The sequence below is a fragment of the Aotus nancymaae genome, unplaced genomic scaffold (assembly GCF_030222135.1).
Source record: "Aotus nancymaae isolate 86718 unplaced genomic scaffold, 86718_ANA_hifiasm-v0.15.2.pri h1tg000260l, whole genome shotgun sequence".
NCBI lineage: Eukaryota > Metazoa > Chordata > Mammalia > Primates > Aotidae > Aotus > Aotus nancymaae.
In genome coordinates this window covers 808,732-828,331 of record NW_026988675.1, presented here as the reverse complement: position 1 = coordinate 828,331, position 19,600 = coordinate 808,732, and the positions used below count along the sequence as shown (strand labels likewise).

At 63.2% G+C, this 19,600-nt stretch overlaps 1 protein-coding gene and 1 pseudogene across 7 annotated transcripts in view; both read left to right on the top strand.

Moving 5' to 3' along the window:
* LOC135273095 (zonadhesin-like) overlaps window positions 1–19,600 on the top strand; it is a 161,825-nt gene that overhangs the window by 136,836 nt on the left and 5,389 nt on the right. The gene's annotated exons all lie outside the window — the stretch shown is intronic.
* Window positions 13,585–19,200, top strand: LOC135273084 (zonadhesin-like; annotated as a pseudogene).

Sequence of the window (19,600 nt, the reverse complement as noted above, 5' to 3'; positions counted from 1 at the left end):
TAGGTGTTGGGGGACCTTGGTCTCTGGACAGGGGTAGGTGCGGGGTCCTGGGCTTCTGGACAGAGGCAGCTGCCGGGGGTTGGGGTCTTTCGACAGGGGCAGATGCCGAGGGGCCTAGGCCTTGGTAGGTGCCGGAGTCCAGGGCCTCTGAACAGGGGCAGGTGCCGGGGTTTAGGTCTCTGTACAGGGGCAGGTGCTGGGGGCCTGGGTCTGTGGACAGGGGAAGGTGCCGGGGGGGCTGGGTGTCTGGACAGTGGTAGGTGTCGGAGGGGCTGGGTGTTTGGATAGTGGTAGGTGCCGGGGGGCCTGGGTCTCTGGACAGGGGTAGGTGCCGGGGGGCCTGGGTCTCTGCACAGGGGTATGTGCCGGGGGGCCTGGGTCTCTGCACAGGGGTAGGTGCCGGGGGGCCCGGGTCTCTTGACAGGTACAGGGGCCGTGGGGCCTGGGTATCCGGACAGGGTTACCCTGGCCAGGGTCCAGGGCATCTGGACATGTTCAGGTGCCGCGGGCATGTGTCTTTTCACACGGGCAGATGCGGGGGCGCCTATGTCTCTGGACAGAGGTAGGTGCCGGTGGGCCTGGGTCTCTGGACAGGGGTAGATGCCGGCGTGCCTGGGTCTCTGGACAGGTGTAGGTGCCGGGGGTCCTGAATCTCTGGACAGGGGTAGGTGCCCGGAGCCTGGGTCTCTGGACAGGGGTAGGTGCGGGGGGGCCTGGGTCTGTGGACAGGGGTAGATGCCGGGGTCCAGGGCCTCTGGACAGGGCTAGGTGCCGGGGTGCCTGAGTCTCTGGACAGGGGTAGCTGCTGGGGGCGGGTGTCTCTGGGCAGGGGTAGGTGCCAGGGGTCCTGAGTCTCTGGACAGGGGAGGTGCCGGGGGCCCGGGTCTCAGGACAGGGGTAGGTGCCGGGGTCCTGAGTCTCTGGACAGGGGTAAGTGCCGGAGGCCTGGGTCTCTGGACAGGTGTAGGTGCCGGGACGCCTTGGTCTTTGGATAGGGGTAGGTGCTGCGGGGCCTGGGTCTCTGGAAGGGGCAGGTGCCTTGGTCTCTGTATAGGGGTAGGTGCCGGGGGGCCTGGATCTCTGGAAGAGGCAGGTGCCGGGGGCCTAGGTCTCTGAACGGTGGTTGGTGCCAGGGGGCCTGGGTCTCTGGACGGGTAGGTGCCAGGGGTCCTTGGTCTCTGGACGGGGGCAGGTGCCAGGGGGCCTGGGCCTCGGTAGGTGCCGGGTTCCAGGGCCTCTGGACAGGGAAAGGTGCTGGGGGGACGGGGTCTCTGGACAGGGGCTGGTGCCGGGGGCCTGGGTCTCTGAACGGGGATAGGTGCCGGGATCCAGGGCCTCTGGACAGAGGTAGGTGACGGGGGCCTGGGTCTCCGGACAGGGTAGGGGCTGGGGGCCTGGTTCTCTTGAAAGGGTTAGGTGTCGGGGTCCTGGGTCGCTGAACAGGGGTAGGTGCGGGGTCCTGAACAGGGGTAGGTGTTGCGGTCCTGTGCCTCAGGACAGGGGTAGGTATTGGGGGACCTGGGTCTTTAGACAAGGGTAGGTGTGGGGTCCTGGGCCTCTGGACAGGGGCAGGTGCCGGGGTCCAGGGCCTCTCGACAGGGGCACGTGCCGTGGGGCCTGGGTCTCTGAACAGGGGTAGGTGCCGGGGGCCTGGGTCTCTGGACAGGGGCTGGTGCCGGGGGCCTGGGTCTCTCAACGGGGGTAGGTGCCTGGGGCCTGGGTCTCTGGACAGGGACAGGTGCCTGGGGGCCTGGGACTCGACATGGGTAGGTCCCGGGATCCAGGGCCTCTGGATACGGGCAGGTTCCGGGGGGCCTGGGTCTCTTGACAGGGGCAAATGCAGGGGCACCTGGGTCTCTGGACAGGGATAAGTGCTGGCTGGCCTGGGTCTGGGGACAGGGGTAGGTTCCCGGGGGGCCCGGGTCTCTGGACAGGGGTACGTGCCGGGGTCCAGGGCCTCTGCACAGGGCTAGGTGCCGGGGGCCCTGGGTCTCTGGACAGGGTAGGTGCCGGGGGCCTGGGTCTCTGGACAGGGGTAGGTGCCTGGGGGCCTGGGTCTCTGGACATGGGTAGGTGCGGGGTGCTGGACAGGGGTTGGTGTTGGGGGACTTCGGCCTCTGTACAGGGGTAGGTGTTGGGGGACCTTGGTCTCTGGACAGGGGTAGGTGCGGGGTCCTGGGCTTCTGGACAGAGGCAGCTGCCGGGGGTTGGGGTCTTTTGACAGGGGCAGATGCCGAGGGGCCTAGGCCTTGGTAGGTGCCGGAGTCCAGGGCCTCTGAACAGGGGCAGGTGCCGGGGTTTAGGTCTCTGTACAGGGGCAGGTGCTGGGGGCCTGGGTCTGTGGACAGGGGAAGGTGCCGGGGGGGCTGGGTGTCTGGACAGTGGTAGGTGTCGGAGGGGCTGGGTGTTTGGATAGTGGTAGGTGCCGGGGGGCCTGGGTCTCTGGACAGGGGTAGGTGCCGGGGGGCCTGGGTCTCTGCACTGGGGTATGTGCCGGGGGGCCTAGGTCTCTGCACAGGGGTAGGTGCCGGGGGGCCCGGGTCTTTTGACAGGTACAGGGGCCGTGGGGCCTGGGTATCCGGACAGGGGTACCCTGGCCAGGGTCCAGGGCATCTGGACATGTTCAGGTGCCGCGGGCATGTGTCTTTTCACACGGGCAGATGCGGGGGCGCCTGTGTCTCTGGACAGAGGTAGGTGACGGAGGCCCTGGGTCTCTGGACAGGGGTAGATGCCGGCGTGCCTGGGTCTCTGGACAGGTGTAGGTGCCGGGGGTCCTGAATCTCTGGACAGGGGTAGGTGCCCGGAGCCTGGGTCTCTGGACAGGGGTAGGTGCGGGGGGGCCTGGGTCTGTGGACAGGGGTAGATGCCGGGGTCCAGGGCCTCTGGACAGGGCTAGGTGCCGGGGTGCCTGAGTCTCTGGACAGGGGTAGCTGCTGGGGGCGGGTGTCTCTGGGCAGGGGTAGGTGCCAGGGGTCCTGAGTCTCTGGACAGGGGAGGTGCCGGGGGCCCGGGTCTCAGGACAGGGGTAGGTGCCGGGGTCCTGAGTCTCTGGACAGGGGTAAGTGCCGGAGGCCTGGGTCTCTGGACAGGTGTAGGTGCCGGGACGCCTTGGTCTTTGGATAGGGGTAGGTGCTGCGGGGCCTGGGTCTCTGGAAGGGGCAGGTGCCTTGGTCTCTGTATAGGGGTAGGTGCTGGGAGGCCTGGATCTCTGGAAGGGGCAGGTGCCGGGGGCCTAGGTCTCTGAACGGTGGTTGGTGCCAGGGGGCCTGGGTCTCTGGACGGGTAGGTGCCAGGGGTCCTTGGTCTCTGGACGGGGGCAGGTGCCAGGGGGCCTGGGCCTCGGTAGGTGCCGGGTTCCAGGGCCTCTGGACAGGGAAAGGTGCTGGGGGGACGGGGTCTCTGGACAGGGGCTGGTGCCGGGGGCCTGGGTCTCTGAACGGGGATAGGTGCCGGGATCCAGGGCCTCTGGACAGAGGTAGGTGACGGGGGCCTGGGTCTCCGGACAGGGTAGGGGCTGGGGGCCTGGTTCTCTGGAAAGGGTTAGGTGTCGGGGTCCTGGGTCGCTGAACAGGGGTAGGTGTTGCGGTCCTGTGCCTCTGGACAGGGGTAGGTATTGGGGGACCTGGGTCTTTAGACAAGGGTAGGTGTGGGGTCCTGGGCCTCTGGACAGGGGCAGGTGCCGGGGTCCAGGGCCTCTCGACAGGGGCACGTGCCGTGGGGCCTGGTTCTCTGAACAGGGGTAGGTGCCGGGGGCCTGGGTCTCTGGACAGGGGCTGGTGCCGGGGGCCTGGGTCTCTCAACGGGGGTAGGTGCCTGGGGCCTGGGTCTCTGGACAGGGACAGGTGCCTGGGGGCCTGGGACTCGACATGGGTAGGTCCCGGGATCCAGGGCCTCTGGATACGGGCAGGATCCGGGGGGCCTGGGTCTCTTGACAGGGGCAAATGCAGGGGCACCTGGGTCTCTGGACAGGGATAAGTGCTGGCTGGCCTGGGTCTGGGGACAGGGGTAGGTTCCCGGGGGGCCCGGGTCTCTGGACAGGGGTACGTGCCGGGGTCCAGGGCCTCTGCACAGGGCTAGGTGCCGGGGGCCCTGGGTCTCTGGACAGGGTAGGTGCCGGGGGCCTGGGTCTCTGGACAGGGGTAGGTGCCTGGGGGCCTGGGTCTCTGGACATGGGTAGGTGCGGGGTGCTGGACAGGGGTTGGTGTTGGGGGACTTCGGCCTCTGTACAGGGGTAGGTGTTGGGGGACCTTGGTCTCTGGACAGGGGTAGGTGCGGGGTCCTGGGCTTCTGGACAGAGGCAGCTGCCGGGGGTTGGGGTCTTTCGACAGGGGCAGATGCCGAGGGGCCTAGGCCTTGGTAGGTGCCGGAGTCCAGGGCCTCTGAACAGGGGCAGGTGCCGGGGTTTAGGTCTCTGTACAGGGGCAGGTGCTGGGGGCCTGGGTCTGTGGACAGGGGAAGGTGCCGGGGGGGCTGGGTGTCTGGACAGTGGTAGGTGTCGGAGGGGCTGGGTGTTTGGATAGTGGTAGGTGCCGGGGGGCCTGGGTCTCTGGACAGGGGTAGGTGCCGGGGGGCCTGGGTCTCTGCACAGGGGTATGTGCCGGGGGGCCTGGGTCTCTGCACAGGGGTAGGTGCCGGGGGGCCCGGGTCTCTTGACAGGTACAGGGGCCGTGGGGCCTGGGTATCCGGACAGGGGTACCCTGGCCAGGGTCCAGGGCATCTGGACATGTTCAGGTGCCGCGGGCATGTGTCTTTTCACACGGGCAGATGCGGGGGCGCCTATGTCTCTGGACAGAGGTAGGTGCCGGAGGCCTTGGGTCTCTGGACAGGGGTAGATGCCGGCGTGCCTGGGTCTCTGGACAGGTGTAGGTGCCGGGGGTCCTGAATCTCTGGACAGGGGTAGGTGCCCGGAGCCTGGGTCTCTGGACAGGGGTAGGTGCGGGGGGGCCTGGGTCTGTGGACAGGGTAGATGCCGGGGTCCAGGGCCTCTGGACAGGGCTAGGTGCCGGGGTGCCTGAGTCTCTGGACAGGGGTAGCTGCTGGGGGCGGGTGTCTCTGGGCAGGGGTAGGTGCCAGGGGTCCTGAGTCTCTGGACAGGGGAGGTGCCGGGGGCCCGGGTCTCAGGACAGGAGTAGGTGCCGGGGTCCTGAGTCTCTGGACAGGGGTAAGTGCCGGAGGCCTGGGTCTCTGGACAGGTGTAGGTGCCGGGACGCCTTGGTCTTTGGATAGGGGTAGGTGCTGCGGGGCCTGGGTCTCTGGAAGGGGCAGGTGCCTTGGTCTCTGTATAGGGGTAGGTGCTGGGGGGCCTGGATCTCTGGAAGGGGCAGGTGCCGGGGGCCTAGGTCTCTGAACGGTGGTTGGTGCCAGGGGGCCTGGGTCTCTGGACGGGTAGGTGCCAGGGGTCCTTGGTCTCTGGACGGGGGCAGGTGCCAGGGGGCCTGGGCCTCGGTAGGTGCCGGGTTCCAGGGCCTCTGGACAGGGAAAGGTGCTGGGGGGACGGGGTCTCTGGACAGGGGCTGGTGCCGGGGGCCTGGGTCTCTGAACGGGGATAGGTGCCGGGATCCAGGGCCTCTGGACAGAGGTAGGTGACGGGGGCCTGGGTCTCCGGACAGGGTAGGGGCTGGGGGCCTGGTTCTCTTGAAAGGGTTAGGTGTCGGGGTCCTGGGTCGCTGAACAGGGGTAGGTGCGGGGGTCCTGAACAGGGGTAGGTGTTGCGGTCCTGTGCCTCAGGACAGGGGTAGGTATTGGGGGACCTGGGTCTTTAGACAAGGGTAGGTGTGGGGTCCTGGGCCTCTGGACAGGGGCAGGTGCCGGGGTCCAGGGCCTCTCGACAGGGGCACGTGCCGTGGGGCCTGGGTCTCTGAACAGGGGTAGGTGCCGGGGGCCTGGGTCTCTGGACAGGGGCTGGTGCCGGGGGCCTGGGTCTCTCAACGGGGGTAGGTGCCTGGGGCCTGGGTCTCTGGACAGGGACAGGTGCCTGGGGGCCTGGGACTCGACATGGGTAGGTCCCGGGATCCAGGGCCTCTGGATACGGGCAGGTTCCGGGGGGCCTGGGTCTCTTGACAGGGGCAAATGCAGGGGCACCTGGGTCTCTGGACAGGGATAAGTGCTGGCTGGCCTGGGTCTGGGGACAGGGGTAGGTTCCCGGGGGGCCCGGGTCTCTGGACAGGGGTACGTGCCGGGGTCCAGGGCCTCTGCACAGGGCTAGGTGCCGGGGGCCCTGGGTCTCTGGACAGGGTAGGTGCCGGGGGCCTGGGTCTCTGGACAGGGGTAGGTGCCTGGGGGCCTGGGTCTCTGGACATGGGTAGGTGCGGGGTGCTGGACAGGGGTTGGTGTTGGGGGACTTCGGCCTCTGTACAGGGGTAGGTGTTGGGGGACCTTGGTCTCTGGACAGGGGTAGGTGCGGGGTCCTGGGCTTCTGGACAGAGGCAGCTGCCGGGGGTTGGGGTCTTTCGACAGGGGCAGATGCCGAGGGGCCTAGGCCTTGGTAGGTGCCGGAGTCCAGGGCCTCTGAACAGGGGCAGGTGCCGGGGTTTAGGTCTCTGTACAGGGGCAGGTGCTGGGGGCCTGGGTCTGTGGACAGGGGAAGGTGCCGGGGGGGCTGGGTGTCTGGACAGTGGTAGGTGTCGGAGGGGCTGGGTGTTTGGATAGTGGTAGGTGCCGGGGGGCCTGGGTCTCTGGACAGGGGTAGGTGCCGGGGGGCCTGGGTCTCTGCACTGGGGTATGTGCCGGGGGGCCTAGGTCTCTGCACAGGGGTAGGTGCCGGGGGGCCCGGGTCTTTTGACAGGTACAGGGGCCGTGGGGCCTGGGTATCCGGACAGGGGTACCCTGGCCAGGGTCCAGGGCATCTGGACATGTTCAGGTGCCGCGGGCATGTGTCTTTTCACACGGGCAGATGCGGGGGCGCCTGTGTCTCTGGACAGAGGTAGGTGACGGAGGGCCTGGGTCTCTGGACAGGGGTAGATGCCGGCGTGCCTGGGTCTCTGGACAGGTGTAGGTGCCGGGGGTCCTGAATCTCTGGACAGGGGTAGGTGCCCGGAGCCTGGGTCTCTGGACAGGGGTAGGTGCGGGGGGGCCTGGGTCTGTGGACAGGGGTAGATGCCGGGGTCCAGGGCCTCTGGACAGGGCTAGGTGCCGGGGTGCCTGAGTCTCTGGACAGGGGTAGCTGCTGGGGGCGGGTGTCTCTGGGCAGGGGTAGGTGCCAGGGGTCCTGAGTCTCTGGACAGGGGAGGTGCCGGGGGCCCGGGTCTCAGGACAGGGGTAGGTGCCGGGGTCCTGAGTCTCTGGACAGGGGTAAGTGCCGGAGGCCTGGGTCTCTGGACAGGTGTAGGTGCCGGGACGCCTTGGTCTTTGGATAGGGGTAGGTGCTGCGGGGCCTGGGTCTCTGGAAGGGGCAGGTGCCTTGGTCTCTGTATAGGGGTAGGTGCTGGGAGGCCTGGATCTCTGGAAGGGGCAGGTGCCGGGGGCCTAGGTCTCTGAACGGTGGTTGGTGCCAGGGGGCCTGGGTCTCTGGACGGGTAGGTGCCAGGGGTCCTTGGTCTCTGGACGGGGGCAGGTGCCAGGGGGCCTGGGCCTCGGTAGGTGCCGGGTTCCAGGGCCTCTGGACAGGGAAAGGTGCTGGGGGGACGGGGTCTCTGGACAGGGGCTGGTGCCGGGGGCCTGGGTCTCTGAACGGGGATAGGTGCCGGGATCCAGGGCCTCTGGACAGAGGTAGGTGACGGGGGCCTGGGTCTCCGGACAGGGTAGGGGCTGGGGGCCTGGTTCTCTTGAAAGGGTTAGGTGTCGGGGTCCTGGGTCGCTGAACAGGGGTAGGTGTTGCGGTCCTGTGCCTCTGGACAGGGGTAGGTATTGGGGGACCTGGGTCTTTAGACAAGGGTAGGTGTGGGGTCCTGGGCCTCTGGACAGGGGCAGGTGCCGGGGTCCAGGGCCTCTCGACAGGGGCACGTGCCGTGGGGCCTGGTTCTCTGAACAGGGGTAGGTGCCAGGGGCCTGGGTCTCTGGACAGGGGCTGGTGCCGGGGGCCTGGGTCTCTCAACGGGGGTAGGTGCCTGGGGCCTGGGTCTCTGGACAGGGACAGGTGCCTGGGGGCCTGGGACTCGACATGGGTAGGTCCCGGGATCCAGGGCCTCTGGATACGGGCAGGATCCGGGGGGCCTGGGTCTCTTGACAGGGGCAAATGCAGGGGCACCTGGGTCTCTGGACAGGGATAAGTGCTGGCTGGCCTGGGTCTGGGGACAGGGGTAGGTTCCCGGGGGGCCCGGGTCTCTGGACAGGGGTACGTGCCGGGGTCCAGGGCCTCTGCACAGGGCTAGGTGCCGGGGGCCCTGGGTCTCTGGACAGGGTAGGTGCCGGGGGCCTGGGTCTCTGGACAGGGGTAGGTGCCTGGGGGCCTGGGTCTCTGGACATGGGTAGGTGCGGGGTGCTGGACAGGGGTTGGTGTTGGGGGACTTCGGCCTCTGTACAGGGGTAGGTGTTGGGGGACCTTGGTCTCTGGACAGGGGTAGGTGCGGGGTCCTGGGCTTCTGGACAGAGGCAGCTGCCGGGGGTTGGGGTCTTTCGACAGGGGCAGATGCCGAGGGGCCTAGGCCTTGGTAGGTGCCGGAGTCCAGGGCCTCTGAACAGGGGCAGGTGCCGGGGTTTAGGTCTCTGTACAGGGGCAGGTGCTGGGGGCCTGGGTCTGTGGACAGGGGAAGGTGCCGGGGGGGCTGGGTGTCTGGACAGTGGTAGGTGTCGGAGGGGCTGGGTGTTTGGATAGTGGTAGGTGCCGGGGGGCCTGGGTCTCTGGACAGGGGTAGGTGCCGGGGGGCCTGGGTCTCTGCACTGGGGTATGTGCCGGGGGGCCTAGGTCTCTGCACAGGGGTAGGTGCCGGGGGGCCCGGGTCTTTTGACAGGTACAGGGGCCGTGGGGCCTGGGTATCCGGACAGGGGTACCCTGGCCAGGGTCCAGGGCATCTGGACATGTTCAGGTGCCGCGGGCATGTGTCTTTTCACACGGGCAGATGCGGGGGCGCCTGTGTCTCTGGACAGAGGTAGGTGACGGAGGGCCTGGGTCTCTGGACAGGGGTAGATGCCGGCGTGCCTGGGTCTCTGGACAGGTGTAGGTGCCGGGGGTCCTGAATCTCTGGACAGGGGTAGGTGCCCGGAGCCTGGGTCTCTGGACAGGGGTAGGTGCGGGGGGGCCTGGGTCTGTGGACAGGGGTAGATGCCGGGGTCCAGGGCCTCTGGACAGGGCTAGGTGCCGGGGTGCCTGAGTCTCTGGACAGGGGTAGCTGCTGGGGGCGGGTGTCTCTGGGCAGGGGTAGGTGCCAGGGGTCCTGAGTCTCTGGACAGGGGAGGTGCCGGGGGCCCGGGTCTCAGGACAGGGGTAGGTGCCGGGGTCCTGAGTCTCTGGACAGGGGTAAGTGCCGGAGGCCTGGGTCTCTGGACAGGTGTAGGTGCCGGGACGCCTTGGTCTTTGGATAGGGGTAGGTGCTGCGGGGCCTGGGTCTCTGGAAGGGGCAGGTGCCTTGGTCTCTGTATAGGGGTAGGTGCTGGGAGGCCTGGATCTCTGGAAGGGGCAGGTGCCGGGGGCCTAGGTCTCTGAACGGTGGTTGGTGCCAGGGGGCCTGGGTCTCTGGACGGGTAGGTGCCAGGGGTCCTTGGTCTCTGGACGGGGGCAGGTGCCAGGGGGCCTGGGCCTCGGTAGGTGCCGGGTTCCAGGGCCTCTGGACAGGGAAAGGTGCTGGGGGGACGGGGTCTCTGGACAGGGGCTGGTGCCGGGGGCCTGGGTCTCTGAACGGGGATAGGTGCCGGGATCCAGGGCCTCTGGACAGAGGTAGGTGACGGGGGCCTGGGTCTCCGGACAGGGTAGGGGCTGGGGGCCTGGTTCTCTTGAAAGGGTTAGGTGTCGGGGTCCTGGGTCGCTGAACAGGGGTAGGTGTTGCGGTCCTGTGCCTCTGGACAGGGGTAGGTATTGGGGGACCTGGGTCTTTAGACAAGGGTAGGTGTGGGGTCCTGGGCCTCTGGACAGGGGCAGGTGCCGGGGTCCAGGGCCTCTCGACAGGGGCACGTGCCGTGGGGCCTGGTTCTCTGAACAGGGGTAGGTGCCAGGGGCCTGGGTCTCTGGACAGGGGCTGGTGCCGGGGGCCTGGGTCTCTCAACGGGGGTAGGTGCCTGGGGCCTGGGTCTCTGGACAGGGACAGGTGCCTGGGGGCCTGGGACTCGACATGGGTAGGTCCCGGGATCCAGGGCCTCTGGATACGGGCAGGATCCGGGGGGCCTGGGTCTCTTGACAGGGGCAAATGCAGGGGCACCTGGGTCTCTGGACAGGGATAAGTGCTGGCTGGCCTGGGTCTGGGGACAGGGGTAGGTTCCCGGGGGGCCCGGGTCTCTGGACAGGGGTACGTGCCGGGGTCCAGGGCCTCTGCACAGGGCTAGGTGCCGGGGGCCCTGGGTCTCTGGACAGGGTAGGTGCCGGGGGCCTGGGTCTCTGGACAGGGGTAGGTGCCTGGGGGCCTGGGTCTCTGGACATGGGTAGGTGCGGGGTGCTGGACAGGGGTTGGTGTTGGGGGACTTCGGCCTCTGTACAGGGGTAGGTGTTGGGGGACCTTGGTCTCTGGACAGGGGTAGGTGCGGGGTCCTGGGCTTCTGGACAGAGGCAGCTGCCGGGGGTTGGGGTCTTTCGACAGGGGCAGATGCCGAGGGGCCTAGGCCTTGGTAGGTGCCGGAGTCCAGGGCCTCTGAACAGGGGCAGGTGCCGGGGTTTAGGTCTCTGTACAGGGGCAGGTGCTGGGGGCCTGGGTCTGTGGACAGGGGAAGGTGCCGGGGGGGCTGGGTGTCTGGACAGTGGTAGGTGTCGGAGGGGCTGGGTGTTTGGATAGTGGTAGGTGCCGGGGGGCCTGGGTCTCTGGACAGGGGTAGGTGCCGGGGGGCCTGGGTCTCTGCACAGGGGTATGTGCCGGGGGGCCTGGGTCTCTGCACAGGGGTAGGTGCCGGGGGGCCCGGGTCTCTTGACAGGTACAGGGGCCGTGGGGCCTGGGTATCCGGACAGGGGTACCCTGGCCAGGGTCCAGGGCATCTGGACATGTTCAGGTGCCGCGGGCATGTGTCTTTTCACACGGGCAGATGCGGGGGCGCCTATGTCTCTGGACAGAGGTAGGTGCCGGAGGCCTTGAGTCTCTGGACAGGGGTAGATGCCGGCGTGCCTGGGTCTCTGGACAGGTGTAGGTGCCGGGGGTCCTGAATCTCTGGACAGGGGTAGGTGCCCGGAGCCTGGGTCTCTGGACAGGGGTAGGTGCGGGGGGGCCTGGGTCTGTGGACAGGGTAGATACCGGGGTCCAGGGCCTCTGGACAGGGCTAGGTGCCGGGGTGCCTGAGTCTCTGGACAGGGGTAGCTGCTGGGGGCGGGTGTCTCTGGGCAGGGGTAGGTGCCAGGGGTCCTGAGTCTCTGGACAGGGGAGGTGCCGGGGGCCCGGGTCTCAGGACAGGGGTAGGTGCCGGGGTCCTGAGTCTCTGGACAGGGGTAAGTGCCGGAGGCCTGGGTCTCTGGACAGGTGTAGGTGCCGGGACGCCTTGGTCTTTGGATAGGGGTAGGTGCTGCGGGGCCTGGGTCTCTGGAAGGGGCAGGTGCCTTGGTCTCTGTATAGGGGTAGGTGCTGGGGGGCCTGGATCTCTGGAAGGGGCAAGTGCCGGGGGCCTAGGTCTCTGAACGGTGGTTGGTGCCAGGGGGCCTGGGTCTCTGGACGGGTAGGTGCCAGGGGTCCTTGGTCTCTGGACGGGGGCAGGTGCCAGGGGGCCTGGGCCTCGGTAGGTGCCGGGTTCCAGGGCCTCTGGACAGGGAAAGGTGCTGGGGGGACGGGGTCTCTGGACAGGGGCTGGTGCCGGGGGCCTGGGTCTCTGAACGGGGATAGGTGCCGGGATCCAGGGCCTCTGGACAGAGGTAGGTGACGGGGGCCTGGGTCTCCGGACAGGGTAGGGGCTGGGGGCCTGGTTCTCTTGAAAGGGTTAGGTGTCGGGGTCCTGGGTCGCTGAACAGGGGTAGGTGCGGGGTCCTGAACAGGGGTAGGTGTTGCGGTCCTGTGCCTCTGGACAGGGGTAGGTATTGGGGGACCTGGGTCTTTAGACAAGGGTAGGTGTGGGGTCCTGGGCCTCTGGACAGGGGCAGGTGCCGGGGTCCAGGGCCTCTGGACAGGGAAAGGTGCTGGCGGGACTGGGTCTCTGGACAGGGGCTGGTGCCGGGGGCCTGGGTCTCTGAACGGGGATAGGTGCCGGGATCCAGGGCCTCTGGACAGAGGTAGCTGACGGGGGCCTGGGTCTCCGGACAGAGGTAGGTGACGGGGGCCTGGTTCTCTTGAAAGGGTTAGGTGTCGGGGTCCTGGGTCGCTGAACAGGGGTAGGTGCGGGGTCCTGAACAGGGGTAGGTGTTGCGGTCCTGTGCCTCTGGACAGGGGTAGGTATTGGGGGACCTGGGTCTTTAGACAAGGGTAGGTGTGGGGTCCTGGGCCTCTGGACAGGGACAGGTGCCGGGTTCCAGGGCCTCTCGACAGGGGCACGTGCCGTGGGGCCTGGGTCTCTGAACAGGGGTAGGTGCCGGGGGCCTGGGTCTCTGGACAGGGGCTGGTGCCGGGAGCCTGGGTCTCTCAATGGGTGTAGGTGCCTGGGGCCTGGGTCTCTGGACAGGGACAGGTGCCTGGGGGCCTGGGACTCGACATGGGTAGGTCCCGGGATCCAGGGCCTCTGGATACGGGCAGGTTCCGGGGGGCCTGGGTCTCTTGACAGGGGCAAATGCAGGGGCGCCTGGGTCTCTGGACAGGGATAAGTGCTGGCTGGCCTGGGTCTGGGGACAGGGGTAGGTTCCCGGGGGGCCCGGGTCTCTGGACAGGGGTACGTGCCGGGGTCCAGGGCCTCTGCACAGGGCTAGGTGCCGGGGGCCCTGGGTCTCTGGACAGGGTAGGTGCCGGGCGCCTGGGTCTCTGGACAGGGGTAGGTGCCTGGGGGCCTGGGTCTCTGGACATGGGTAGGTGCGTGGTGCTGGACAGGGGTTGGTGTTGGGGGACCTCGGCCTCTGTACAGGGGAAGGTGTTGGGGGACCTTGGTCTCTGGACAGGGGTAGGTGCGGGGTCCTGGGCTTCTGGACAGAGGCAGCTGCCGGGGGTTGGGGCCTTTCGACAGGGGCAGATGCCGAGGGGCCTAGGCCTTGGTAGGTGCCGGAGTCCAGGGCCTCTGAACAGGGGCAGGTGCTGGGGTTTAGGTCTCTGTACAGGGGCAGGTGCCGGGGGGGCCTGGGTCTGTGGACAGGGGAAGGTGCCGGGGGGGCTGGGTGTCTGGACAGTGGTAGGTGTCGGAGGGGCTGGGTGTCTGGATAGTGGTAGGTGCCGGGGGGCCTGGGTCTCTGGACAGGGGTAGGTTCCGGGGGGCCCGGGTCTCTGCACAGGGGTAGGTGCCGGGGGGCCCGGGTCTCTGCACAGGGGTAGGTGCCGGGGGGCCCGGTCTCTGCACAGGGGTAGGTGCCGGGGGGCCCGGGTCTCTGCACAGGGGTAGGTGCCGGGGGGCCCGGGTCTCTTTACAGGTACAGGGGCCGGGGGGCCTGGGGGCAAGGAGGAAGGCCAGATGCTGCAGCCAGCTTCGGCCGGGGCATCAGCCCATCTCCCGATTCCAAGTTTCTGTTGGCTCTGCCAATCCCTGTGGCCCACAGGTTGGGGAGCGCTGGTACACAGAGAACACCTGCACCAGGCTCTGCACCTGCTCCGTCCACAACAACATCACCTGCGTCCAAAGCACCTGCAAACCCAACCGGATATGCCGGGCCCTGGATGGGCTGCTCCGTTGTCGGACCTCAGGTAAGAGGACCACGGTGATGGGGGGACCCCACAGCCCCGAGGCCAGCTGTCTCAACTCCCCAACAGACTCCCTGCTGCCTGTAGCACTTGGATTCAGATTTTGGCTTTTTTTTTTCCTTTTTGCTTTTTCTCAAGAGGGGAAAGTTTATTGCGGGTTGGATACACTTGTAAAAGGCAAAATCTAGCAATGAGAACGAACTAATGAAGAGCTCCGGGTGGGAAAGGTGACCTCCAACTGCTGAGAAGGGGGCCTTGGGGCTCACCCAACCTTCCCCTGTAGCGGCCACCAACTTAGATGGGGTATTACAAATCCTTTCTGGGGCCGGACACGGTGGCTCACATTTGTAATCTTTGCACACTTTGGAAGGACAAGCCAGGTGGATCAGTTGAGACTGGGAGTTTGAGACCAGCCTAGCCAACATGGCCAACGTGGCTAAACCCCATCTCTGCTAAAAATACAAAAATTAGCCAAGCACCATGGCGGGTGCCTGTAATCCCAGCTACTTGAGAGGCTGAGGCAGGAGAATCCTTGAAACCAGGAGGCGGAGGTTGTAGTGAGTGGAGATAGCACCATTGAACTCCAGCCTGAGTGACAAAACTCCATCTCTAAATAAATAAATAAACAAATAAAATCCTTCCCTGGAGGCTGGGTGTGGTGCTCACACCTTTAATCCCAGTGCTTTGGGAAGCTGAGGTGGGATCACTTGAGGCCAAGAGTTGAAGACCAACCTGGGCAACATAGCAAGACCCCATCTCTACAAAAAATAAAAACTAAAAAATTGAAAATAAAAATTAAAGACCTCACACCTGTAGTCTCAGCTCCTTGGGAGGCTGAGGTGGGAGGCTGAGGTAGGAGGATCTCTTGAGCTCAGGAATTAGAGTCTGCAGTGCACTATGATCTTGCCACTACACTCCAGCCTGGGTAACAGAAGAAGACCCTGTGTCTTAAAAAAAAGTTTTTAAAAAAATTAGTTGAACAGGGTACTTCATGTCTGTAGTCCCAGCTACTCTGGAGGCTGAGGTAGGAAGATTGCCTGAGCCCAGGAGTTTGAGGCTACAGTGAGCTATGATCATGCCACTGCATTCCACCCTGGGTGACAGAGAGAGACAGTGTCTCAAAAAAGAAAAAAATAATCCTTCCTCTGAAGAATCATGCTCCCCTCCACCCATAAACCTCATGCCTCCCAGCCTTGGCCCCACGGTCTTTTTTTTTTTTTTTTTAATTTTCTTTTTGAGACAGAGTCTCCGGTGCTCAGGCTGGATGCAGTGCACAATCTCGACTCACTGCAACCTCCATCTCCCTGGTTCAAGTGATTGTCCTGCCTCAGCCTCCCAAGTAGCTGGGATTACAGGTGCACATCACCACACCCGTAGTTTTTCTGCATTTTTAAAGTAGAGATGGAGTTTCACCATGTTGGTCAAGCTGGTCTCATACCAGCCCTCCTGGGCCTCCCGAAGTGCTGGGATTACAGGCGTGAGCCACTGGGCATGGCCAGACCTGGGGTCTTGACACTTTTCTGGAAGGCAGGGGAACCCAGGACTAGTTTCCCAGGGACCCTGTACCTGCCAGAGGGAGGGCCACAGCCTGGCTGTCTCTCTGTCCTCCCAGGTATGGGAGTGTGTCAGCTCCCAAATGAGTCCCACTATGTGAGCTTTGATGGCAGTAACCATTCTATTCCCGACGCCTGCATTCACATCCTGGTGAAAGTGTGCCACCCCGCCATGGACTTGCCCTTCTTCAAGATCAGTGCAAAGCATGAGGAGGAGGAAGATGGGACTGAGGCTTTCCGCCTTCACGAGGTCTACACTGACATCTACGGTGCCCAGGTCACCCTGAAGAAGGGCCACCATGTGCTGGTGAGGAGGGTGTGGTGACCAGGGTTGGGAGGGAGTGCTGGGGAGGGGACTCCAGTCCCTCCTCCTACTGACTGTCACTGCCCTTCTGTTTAGATCAACAGCAAACAGGTCACCCTCCGTGCGATCTCCCAGATCCCCGCAGTCAGCGTCAAGTCCAGCAGCATCTACACGATTGTGAACTTCGGGATTGGCGTGCAGGTCAAGTTTGATGGGAATCGTCTCTTAGAGATTGAAATCCCCACAACCTACTATGGAAAGGTGAGGAAAACATCTGGCTCTGTTCACAGGGTAGGCAGCACCAGGAAGACTGGTGGGCGGCAGGGGTGGGAGGCAGTGTTCACATCCTGCCTGCCCAAAGAGGCCACTCCTCAGGGTGGAGCAGGGCAGCAGAGGAGTGTGCCTTTCTGTGTAGGATGGATGAGGATGTTCCCAGGAAAAACCACTCTCGGCTGGGCATGGTGGCTCATGCGTGTAATCTCAGCACTTTGGGAGGCTGAGGCAGGTGGATCATCTGAGGTCAGGAGTTCAAGACCAGCCTGGCCAACATGGTGAAACGCTGTCTCTACTAAAAAGAATAATTTTAAAAAATTAGCCAGGCATGGTGGTGCGCGCTTGCAATCCCAGCTACTCGGGAGGCTGAGGCAGGAGAATCGCTTGAACCCCGGAGGTGGACGTTGAAGTGAGCCAAGATTGTGCCACTGCACTCCAGCCTGGGCGACAAGAGCAAAACTCCATCTCAAAAAAAAAAAAAGAAAGGAAAAGAAAGAAAGAAAAACAGGTCTCGTGCTTCCCCAGCACCGAAAAACCACTCTGCCCACCCAGGTCTGCGGCGTGTGTGGGAACTTCAATGAGGAAGAGGATGAACTGCTGATGCCCAGCGATGAGCTAGCCCAGAGTCACAGCGAATTCGTGAACAGTTGGAAAGATAAGGACATTGACCCAAGGTAGTGGTCCCTTGAGACCCTCCAGCTTTTCTCTTTTCCATCCCTCCCTTCCCCCTTCTCCCTTCCTTCTTTCATTGAGATGGTTTCACTCTGTCACCCAGGCTGGAGTGCAGTGGCATGATCTTGGCTCACTGCAACCTCTACCTCCCGGGTTCAAGCGATTCCCCTACCTCAGCCTCCTGAGTAGCTGGGATTGCAGGCACCTGCCACCATGCCTGGCTAATTTTTGTATTTCATAGTAGAGATGGGGTTTCACAATGTTGGCCAGGCTGCTCTCAAACTCCTGACCTAAGGCAGTGTGCCCGCCTCGGCCTCCGAAAGTGCTGGGGTTATAGACATGAGCCAACTCATCTAGCTTTTCTTTTTCATTCTTTCTTTTTTTTTTTTGAGATGGAGTCTTGCTCTATAAGCCAGGCTGGAGTGCAGTGCCACAGTCTTGGCTCACTGCAACCTCCACTTCCTGGGTTCAAGCAATTCTTGTGCCTCTACCTCCCGAGTAGCTGGGATTACAGGTGCATGTCACTGTGCCCCATACTCGGCTCGGCTAATTTTTGTATTTTAGGTAGAGAAGGGGTTTCACCATGTCCAGGCTGGTCTCAACCTCCTGAGCTCAAGTGATGTGCCCACCTCAGCCTCCCAAAGTGCTAGGATTACAGGCTAGAGCCACCTCACCTGGTCACCCCTCTAGCCTTTCATAGCAACGTGACATGGGGAGCTAGACTATAGGGTACACCTGGGGCACGAAGACCAGAATGTTTACTTTTTCTTCTTCTTCAATTTTTTTTGTGTGTTTTGAGACAGACAGAGTCTTGCTCTGCCACCCAGGCTACAGTGCAATGGCATGATCTCAGCTCACGGCAACCTCTGCCTCTTGAGTTCAAGCGATTCTCCTGCCTCAGGCTCCCGAGTAGCTGGGATTACAGGCACAAGCCAGTACGTCAGACTAATTTTTTTATTTTTAGTAGAGATGGGGTTTCACCATATTAGCCAGGCTGGTCTCGAATTCCTTGACCTCAAGTGATCCACCCGCAGTGGCCTTCCAAAGTGCTGGGATTACAGGCCAGAATGTTGCTTTGTGTGTCTGATTTGAGGGTGATGGCTTCTGGACGTTTTGGGGTGATGTGTGTTATTAATCCATCTCAAGGCTGCTAGAACCCGGTTAGAGAAATATGAAAGTCTTCCTTTCCTTACTTAGAAACCTTGGAGGAGGGGCAGGAGCAGTGACTCATGCCTGTAATTCCAGCACTTTGGGAGGCCAAGACTGGAGGACCACTTGAGGCCCGGAGTTTGAGACTAGCCTGGGCAACATAGCAAGACCCCATCTCTACAGAAAAAAAGAAAAGAAAAGAAAAATAATCAGGTGTGGTTAGTCCTAGCTACTCACGAGGCTGATGCAGGAGGATCCCCTGGGCCTGGGAGACTGAAACTGCAATGAGCCTCGATCATGCCGCCATACTCCAGCCTGGGCAACAGAGCGAGAAGGAAAAAAGAAAAGGGAACCTGGAAGGAGACAAGGCCAATGGAAGTTGGCCAAAGCTCAGACCAGCTTCCCTGTGAACACCAGAGGGACTAGGAGGGTGAGGAGTCCCTGAGAACTCTCTCTGGGTCATTTGGGAGCACCAGATCATTATCATAGGACCAGGCGTGGCAGCTCAGGCGTGGCAGCTCAGGCCTGTAATCTCAGCACTTTGGGAGGCTGAGGCGGGTGGATCACTTGAGGTCAGGAGTTCAAGACCAGCCTGGCCAACATGGTGAAACCCCATCTCTATTAGAAATACAAAAATTAGCCTGGCTTGGTGGTGGGCGCCTATAATCCCAGCTATTCGGGAGGCTAAGGCATGAGAATCACCTGAACCTGAGACGTAGAGGTTGCAGTGAGCCAAGATTGCACCACTGTACTCCAGCCTGGGCCACAGAGTGAGTTTCTGTCTCCAAGAAAAACCAAAAACAAAAACATTGGCCAGGCGTGGTGGTGGGTGCCTGTAGTCCCAGCTACTCAGAAGGCTGAGGCAGAATAGCTTGAACCTGGGAGGGGAGGTGGAGGTTGCAGTGAGCCGAGATCACGCCATTGCACTCCAGTTAGCCTCAGCGACAGCAAGACTGCCTCTCAAAAAAAAAAAAAAAAATTCGTGTCGTAGCAGGGGGACAGCTGTCCCTAGGTTGATTCCTTTCTTTTTCCTTCAGTTGTCAGAAACTCCTGGTGGATGAGCAGCAGATCCCGGCGGAACAGCAGGAGAACCCAAGTGGAAACTGCAGGGCGGCCGACCTCCGCAGGGCTTGGGAAAAGCGTGAGGCAGTGCTGCGGGCTCCCGTGTGGGCGCAGTGCACCTCCCGCACAGACCTCACACCCTTCCTGGTGGGCTGTACGAACACCTTCTGTGAGTTCGGAGGTCACCATGCCCTCTGCGAAGCTCTGCAAGCCTTCGGGGCCGTCTGCCAGAGCCAGGGGCTCAAGCCCCCACTCCGGAGAAAGAGCAGCTTCTGCCGTGAGTGTGCCCCGCGGTCACCCCCAAACCACTCCCAAACCCCATTTCCCTGTCTGCTTCCCTGAGAACTCCATCACCCTCCTTCCCGTTTCCTCCTGATTCAGCCCTCATTGACTGTTTGACGAGGACTGTTTTTTAATTAATTATTTATTGATTGATGTAAATTTTTTTGCCGGATGTGGTGGCTCACACTTGTAATCCCAGCACTTTGGGAGGCCGAGGTAGGTGGATCACAAGATCAGGAGATTGAGACCATCCTGGCTAACATGGTGAAACCCTGTTTGTACCAAAAGTGCAAAAACAACTTAGCTGGGTATGGCGGAGAGTGTCTGTAGATCCAGCTACTCAGGAGGCTAAGGCTGAGAATCGGTTGAACCCAGAGGCTGAGGTTGCAGTGAGCTGACATCACGCCACTGCACTCTAGCCTGGCAACAGAGGGAGACTCTGTCTCAAATGCTGGGTGCAGTGGTTCATGCCTGTAATCTCAGCACTTTGCGGG